Here is an 8,066-nt window from a genome sequence, read left to right on the forward strand (position 1 = left end):
TGTGGCTATGATGGTGGTAGGGACAGAAAACAATGTCTAGTTGCAACAAAGATGGTGAGAGAAGGCTTTGTCTGTGTGAGCAGGTCTTTAGCCTTGAGACTGGATGATGTAGGCTTAAAAGGATTTCTTTTTTTTTCTTTTGTGTGCCAGAAGAAGAAAAGTTCTATCGATGTGTCGATTGAAAAAGTAGATCGCCGATTTTTCTGGAATTAGCTCTGTCTCTTTATATATTCCAAAGTAGCAAATGAGTTATTAGAGAGCTGTCACGAAAGGTTAAATGGGACTAGATTTTCTGTCTTTATCTTGGATAAAGAATTAATCACAAGAACTATGGGAGAATTTAGCCGACATCCACTTTAAAAAAAAATATGACGTTTAGCAATCAATACATGGGCGATTGCATTATTGAGGTATGTTGCACGTAATATCAATTGGAGGAAAAAGCTGTTACAAAGGCTGCAGCAAAAATGGAGTAAATTACCACCAGCGATGTTGACAAATTGTGTCTAACCAGACACAAAGGCGGGCGAGGGCTAATTAGCTGTGAAAATTGTATATGCTCAGAAGAAAAAAGCTTGGGGTAGGATATCAAAGGTACCATAGAACCTTTGTTGGTTCAGGTGAGAATATCTATTACAGTCAGTACAGATGCAGGGAGATGTCAGTACAAAGCAAACAAACAGTAACGAAGACAAAACAAAATGGAATGGAGAAAAGATGGATAGGCAGTTTGAGAGAGATTATGTGGTAAGGCTTCGACAAGTAGAAAAGCACTCGATCAGCTAAGAGTGTAAAGACAATATTATAATAAAAGTCACAAATCTTATTAAAGACAGCTGTCCAGGATTTCCTGGTTGAAATAAGTTGTTATCCTTTTTTTTTATATATATTTCTGCCACGAAACCCTGCGTAGCTGTATTTAACAAGAAACAAGATTTGTCTTTTTATTATAATAGTACTTGTGTGAGTGTGTGTAACTATATATATATATGTATGTATATATATATATATATATATATATATATATATATATATATATATATATATACACATATGTATATATATATATATATATATATATATATATACATATATATATATATATATATATATATATATATATATATATAGAGAGAGAGAGAGAGAGAGAGAGAGAGAGCTAATATATATATATATATATATATATATATATATATATTTGCTCACACATATAAATTTGACATGGGCGATTTTATCTTGTCTTGGGATTCACGATCAAACAGCTGGGTAGAATTGCGCGAAAAATTACACAGATGTGTAGAATGATCCGATGGTGATGCTGGGTTTTGTATTTTTTCATAGCTCCCATGGTTACCGAGATAATCTACTATAATAATACTCCTGTGTTTATGAATGGGAAAGGAAGGGGTGATAGATGAATAAGGAAGGAAGGGGTCATGTCATACTTGTTAGTGGGATGATGAAAATTGTACGCTGAAAAATAAATCAAACAGCGTTTCAACTCTGCGTGAATATATGTGTGTGTGTGTAAAAGGGGGATATGTGAATGTGTGCGTGTGTGTGTGTGTATGTGTGTGTGTTTGTGTGTGGAGGGGCGCATAATGGAAGTAGGATGGTTCATCTTTGTTCGCTTAGTATTTGGGTTTATTTTTTGATTTGGTTGAATCTTGGTTGTTGTTTTTTTTATCAGTTATTTTTAGCGTTTTGACAGAAAAAAAAGTCATTCTAAAATTGTTTTCTAATGTAAGCGTGCCCAAACAAATCGAATGCTTACACACAGCAGGTCTTACAGCCACTTCATTCAAACAGACCGGGTGAAACTGGGCTTAGCTGCTAGTATATATATGTATAAATGGATGCGTGTTTTCTTCTCAGTGTTTACAAATAACACGGGAAAATGAATAAATAGTTACCAGGGCAGCAAAAATTCACACAAGTATCAAGGATGTAACAACCTACTTATAAAGGTAGAAACTCCTGGTTTAGGTGAAATGTTTTTATATAATATAAATAAATAAATAAATAAATAAATAAATAAATGGAGTTAAACGCAGGTGTTATTCAATTCTTTTTACTTCCGATATATGTTTCGAGGAAAACATTAGTATTATTCCAGAAGGAATAAAATGGTGTAAAACAATGCAATCTTCTCATCAGAGAAAGAAAGAAACCAAACAGTCAATATGACATTTTAACAGAATGTGATGACCGCGTATAATGTGAAGGGAACGCTATCAAGTTTTTTTTTATAAACCGTTAATAGATACAACATTTGGGTGGTATATATATATATATGTGTATATATATATATATATATATATATATATATATATATATATATATATATATATATAATACAAATAATATATGAGTATATGCATATATACGTACATGTATGTACATACCTACATCTACATGTATATATAGATGCATATCTGGGTACATGACGTTGCAAAAACAACGTGGACAAAATCGTAAACAGAATACAGAAAACACACAGGCCACATAGAGAACATTTCCTAGAGAGGGAGAGAGACAGACAGACAGACAGACAGACGGATAGCGTTGCTAGGAATGAAAAAGAAAGAAGTAACAGAAGGACGAAAATTATATGTAGAACTGAGGAATTCTAAACTATAAACAAATAGTGCATTCAGTTATACACAATAGTGTACAACCGAATGTAGAAAGTCGTTGAAAATAAAAGAGGGTGCGGATAAGTGTGAGAGAGATGAGGACATAAGGATATAGAAAGACTAATAGAAATAGTGGCGACAGAGACTAATAGAAATAGAGACGATAAACAAAGAAGAGATGGGAAGTGAAAGAAAGGGAGAGAGAGACTGTTGCTGGGATACAGTAGAAGAAAAGACAAATGTAAGACTTAAAAAAAAAAACATGTCACAGTGAACAGAATTGAATAGAATTGTTATCTGGTTGGCGTGTAATTGAAATCTTCAACAGTAAAAGAAGCTTCAAAACCACATTTTCATTTAAAAAAATATATATATATTAAAATTGGAAATTGTAAGAATTTTGTAGAACTTAATAATTGCTCTCCTTTAGTATAAAAGTTATATAATAGCAACTAATTAATGAGAAGCTTCCTTTGTTATAATATCAATATTGTTCATTTTTGATCGCACTCTAAAGTAAAATGATCTCCTTTGACTTTTAACAATGGACAATCTTAACATTTGAAAAGTTTATGTATCGTACCGATAATAAAAATAGGTTATTTAATTATTTTGATAATACTATACAATATTACGATGTATTATCCTTGGTAAGGACGGAAATGTGGCTGAATCATTAGCACGCCGGCCAGAAATGTTTAGTGGAATTTCGTCCTTCTTTACGTTCTGAGTTCAATTTCCACCAAGGTCGGATTAACTTTTCGTCCTTTTGGGGTCGATAAAATAAGTACCAATTGAGCACTAGTGTCGATATAATCGACTTAACCACTTCTTTTGAATTTACTCTCTGACATTACTGAGAGTGTCATTGAGGCATCGGTGAAGGCTTTGTTAGGTTTTTTTAATAGGGCCGATAAACTCAAAAGTTTGGAAAGTGCTTAATTTAGAGAGAGACACAGTGGATGTCTCATCTTCTGTGATGTTTTCTTTAATGACATAGACCCTTGTCCAAATTATACTAGTCTTAGTTCTTCAACATTTCACACGTAAGTAACGAATCAACGACACAGGATGAGAAAAATTTTTAAATCTATTTTCAAACATAACTTTTCATATGCAGACAGAGGCCATGTGAGAGTGACAGGAAATAATCTTGACTCATAATACACAAATCTGTTTGAATACACGACCACACACACACACACACACACACACGTATGTATGCGTGATGTATGTATGTATGTATGTATGTACGTACGTACGTATGTATGTATACACTCTGCATACGCATAAAAATACCAGTTTACGATGTCATAAGTGATGATAGACTAGTTAAGTGTCATATACATAAACTTGTATATCTATCAACAACCAGACTGTACTTTGTGTGTCATTGCTAATGATGTATGCAATAGCTGTTACAGAGCTTATGCTTTATTCGCATCTTTATCACTTGTATGTATAGTGTCACACAGCACATGTAATTTTTTTAGACCTGCGAAAATATATTTAATATTGTTGTGCAGACTGATCTGTATTTTCTTCTTTTTTGTTTTTTAGTCAAGAGGGAAGGCAATGCTCACAAACCTTGCCTGCAACAGAGTGGATCCAAAGTGCTAGATGGTGTTATCAAACGAGGGGGTGTCTTAAGTTGACTACCAGAACGCAAATGGCAGGAATGAATACCAGTCCAACGTTCTTACATTTCCTCCAATCCACCACTGTGGATTGTTTTTTGTTTGTTTGTTTGTTTGTTTGTTTTGGTTATTTTTGCTTGTTTTTCTATCGACAGTTGACTTTGTCGGGACTTGAACTCAGAGCGCAGAGACTTTCCAACTCTACCAAATCATGGCGAGTTAACCAGATCACATCTATAATAATAAAAGCGAAATTCTGTCTGTCCGTTTGGGACCCCTGTATCTCGGTCTACATTTGCTCAACAGACATATTATACCTTTTTGGAATCAGAATGATCCCGGGATTGAAAATCTGCGCTTCATTTGGTTCTTTGAACATCTGATTTAAAAGCATTTGGATTGCTATTTCTAGCAGGTAAAACTTAGTTGATTCACGTCATCTTAATTGGCATTTGTCAAATGACGTCAGAGATTAAGGGGAGATAAATGACATTCGCCTCGTTAATTTTACGTCGAGATCAGAACTTTGGGACAAATTGGTCAATAATCGTAATTCAATTTGGGACGGGAACAATAGAATGATTGCATTACAGAATTAATTCTCATCCGTCCTTAACCTCCGATCAAACACCATATGATAGTCATGTTATTTAGATCTCTTTAGTTTGGGGCCGCAGGCCCAATTAGCCATCTGCAGGAGGTAGCTTAAAAGTCCGCACGGACTTTTAAACTAGTAATCAATAAATGGACCGTTACGATTTTACTGTCACTTAGGAAGAACCCTCCCCAGAAAATAAAACACACATGCCCTCTTTCATTTAAATATAAACCTTGGCCACATTTTGTCTTATCACCTTTCTACATATAACACATTTTTATAAAAAATACCTACACTTTGATTAGATGACACGAGGAGAATCCGAGATTTAAAATTTTTAATAGTCGAGTTCACGTATAATTAACTCGGATTTTAGCCAAAAGCAATTTCCACAGCATGACAAACAAGGGTTGTAAATAATTGATTGGAACCTTTCCAATCAATTATTTTATTAGCAATCAATTGATTTTAATTGGGAGGCAGGTCAATCAATTATTGCCATTAAATGTCAATTATTTTGCCGAACGTAAAAACACCATATAGTTTGGAGTATTAATCCTCGATTTAGATAAGAGCCAAAACGATAGGAAAATAAAAGGCACGTCTTGTAGTTTCAGAAACTTTAGAAAACCTTCAAAGTTCAATTTTATTGATATAGAAAAGGGAACAAACAACATGTATGCTCTACATTGTACAGTAGTTGAGAAACAAATAAATTGAAAGAGTTTCTCAAACGAGTAGCACAATTAGACTGTTCTAATATAGCAAAAGGTCATGAACGATTGCAGATTTCTGAAACTAGGTCTTCAGCCCAGAAAGCGCGATTAACTTTTAGAAATAACTGCATATCTAAATTCATTGGTGCTAAGTATTATCGAAAATCATTAAAAGCGTAACCAGCTGAGCTGAGCTGAAGAAACTTTCCAAGATGTTGGCCGTTGATAACAAAAATCTGCAGTTCAGATATTGCTGAGGTGAAATTTTATCGTTTTTGTGTTTTTTCAAACAAATTGAAGCAAAATCATCATCTTCTACAGGTAAATCAGACTGTTGTGACGTGTCTGTCACCACTTTCAGCTGATGTAGAGCAGCCACTTCATCCGCAGTTAGCTCTGCTTCTACATTTTGTAAAATTTTCACAACTCCACTTTTAAAATTTGGGCTGTGCACAATGGCTGCCGGCGGAAGCAAATATTTTTCAAACTCCTCGTAAGGACACAATGCGAGAATTTCGTGAAAAAGAATTCGAGCATTTCCCAAATCTATTTTTGTTCTTCGCAAGGCGACTGCTACTGAGCGTAACTTACCTAAATTGTCTTCTAGAGTCTGCAGATCATTATAATCGCGTGAAGTCAACAGATAATCAACTAGCTTTGGATCGCCCTGAAAAGAATCTAAAAACGGCTTGAGTTGGATGTACCTCTCAATCATGTCATAATTACTGGACCAAAGGGTTTTATTTCTTTGTATAGGTTGCAAAGGCGTTTTCTCCCGAAGTTTACCCGCAAGTTTTAATGATTTTAGTTTGCCCAACAACATATTAATTTTATCAAGCAGAACTTCTTGCTTGTCAAGATAAGCAGAAACAGCTAGATTGAATTTATTAGAGGCACATCGAATCGATGGTATTCTACACAAATTCGCTATAGATTTGTTCACTTCAGTATTATCTCTGGTAATAGCTACAACATTTTCTAAATTTTTGTTATAGACACTTAACACATACTCTATAAACTCGACATAATTAGAAGCAGTGAATGATGTTTCACTTACCATTAGCGAAAAATGCCAGCAAAACAGTACAATAGTCATTTTGATAATTGCACGAATAAGATGCAAAAAGTCCAATGAAATGCGTCGAACCCTTAGTCTAACCGTCGATTACTAACGAAAATTTACTTGGAAGTTCTTCAGATATCTTCTTTTCCACTTCTTGAGTTTCTCAGTGTATTTCCTTAAGTTCACATTTATCATACTTCCCAAGTTTGTGTACTCACAAGTCAATGGATCTTTAGTAAAGGAGAATGGTTTTAAACCAACACATACCCACTCAATCCAACCATAAACATTTAAGGCCGAGCGTGTCTCCAGGAGAAGGTCACTCCGATATAAAACATGATATACAGGGAATGTAAATGGACATTTTGAGAATCTTTTGCTTGCGCTTGACATCATGGTGCTCCTACATTCCTGAGCTTGTGACCCATCCTGGCACAAGATATCTTGGCTCGGTGGAGAGGGTCTGTGAGGCCTTGTACAAGCTTCATTGGACCTAAACTTATGTACAGACATTGCTTTGTCAGTGATAGTCATACTCTTCTATGAGTTGACAGTCATCATGTATGTATGTATATATGTATGTATGTATGTATGTATGTATGTATGTGTGTATTATGTCGGGTCACTCTTAGTGCTACTGGCAAAATGTAACCCATAACAACCTGTCGCATGGTCGGGCCGTTGATGACTTAACTGGCAACCCTACTAAGCCCGCTGAACAAGGAGAGTGGTATTTGTTAGACACCCTGCAGGACGAAAAACAAAACCTGTCAAAGAACTGATAAACTCTGTGGGGCCATCCAACAGCTGTAAGTGAGAGAGAGAGATCCTTAATATTTGTTAAAGCATCTCTTCAGAGGAAATTCCAAAATAACACCCGCCTCATTGTGAAGCCAGAGATCTTGTTCTTACTTGTTTTTGAACTACTTGGCATTTTAGGTAAGAATTTTAGTGGTGGTGTTGTACCACTCGGGGCAGTGGCACCTGTACCAGGACAATGTACCAATCCACAATATATACATACATCAGTCCTCCTGGTGTATATATATATATATATAATACAGCGTGCGTAAGGTATTTGAGGACATAACTTTTTTGAGTCATTGCTGTATTTTTTGCTAACTCTGTATAGTCTTTGTTTCAGAAAATAATAAAGGCAGGCCCTCAGCTTACTCAAGAAATGAAGTGGTATGCTGTTATTGTGGTTATAAAGGCTAAGCATAGAGATTTAGAAATATCTCGAATTTTAACAGTTGCCAGATCTTTCGTCTACAAAGTTTGTAAGGAGCAAGAGACTGAAGATGGAAACATAACACCGGAAGATGGAAACGTAACATTCTAAACGCTCTGAAATAATCAGAACACCTGAATTTATCCAGCAAGTTCAACAGACCATTGATTACAATCCCAGAAAGT

The 8,066-nt window shown here is 35.0% G+C and overlaps 1 pseudogene; it reads right to left on the bottom strand.

Annotated features, from left to right (window-relative positions):
* Window positions 1-5,643: 5,643 nt before the first annotated feature.
* On the bottom strand, window positions 5,644-7,441 carry LOC149133759 (uncharacterized; annotated as a pseudogene).
* Between the last annotated feature and the right edge of the window lie 625 nt (window positions 7,442-8,066).

The sequence above is a fragment of the Octopus bimaculoides genome, chromosome 10, assembly GCF_046866305.1.
Source record: "Octopus bimaculoides isolate indiv1 chromosome 10, ASM4686630v1, whole genome shotgun sequence".
NCBI classification, from domain to species: Eukaryota; Metazoa; Mollusca; class Cephalopoda; order Octopoda; family Octopodidae; genus Octopus; species Octopus bimaculoides.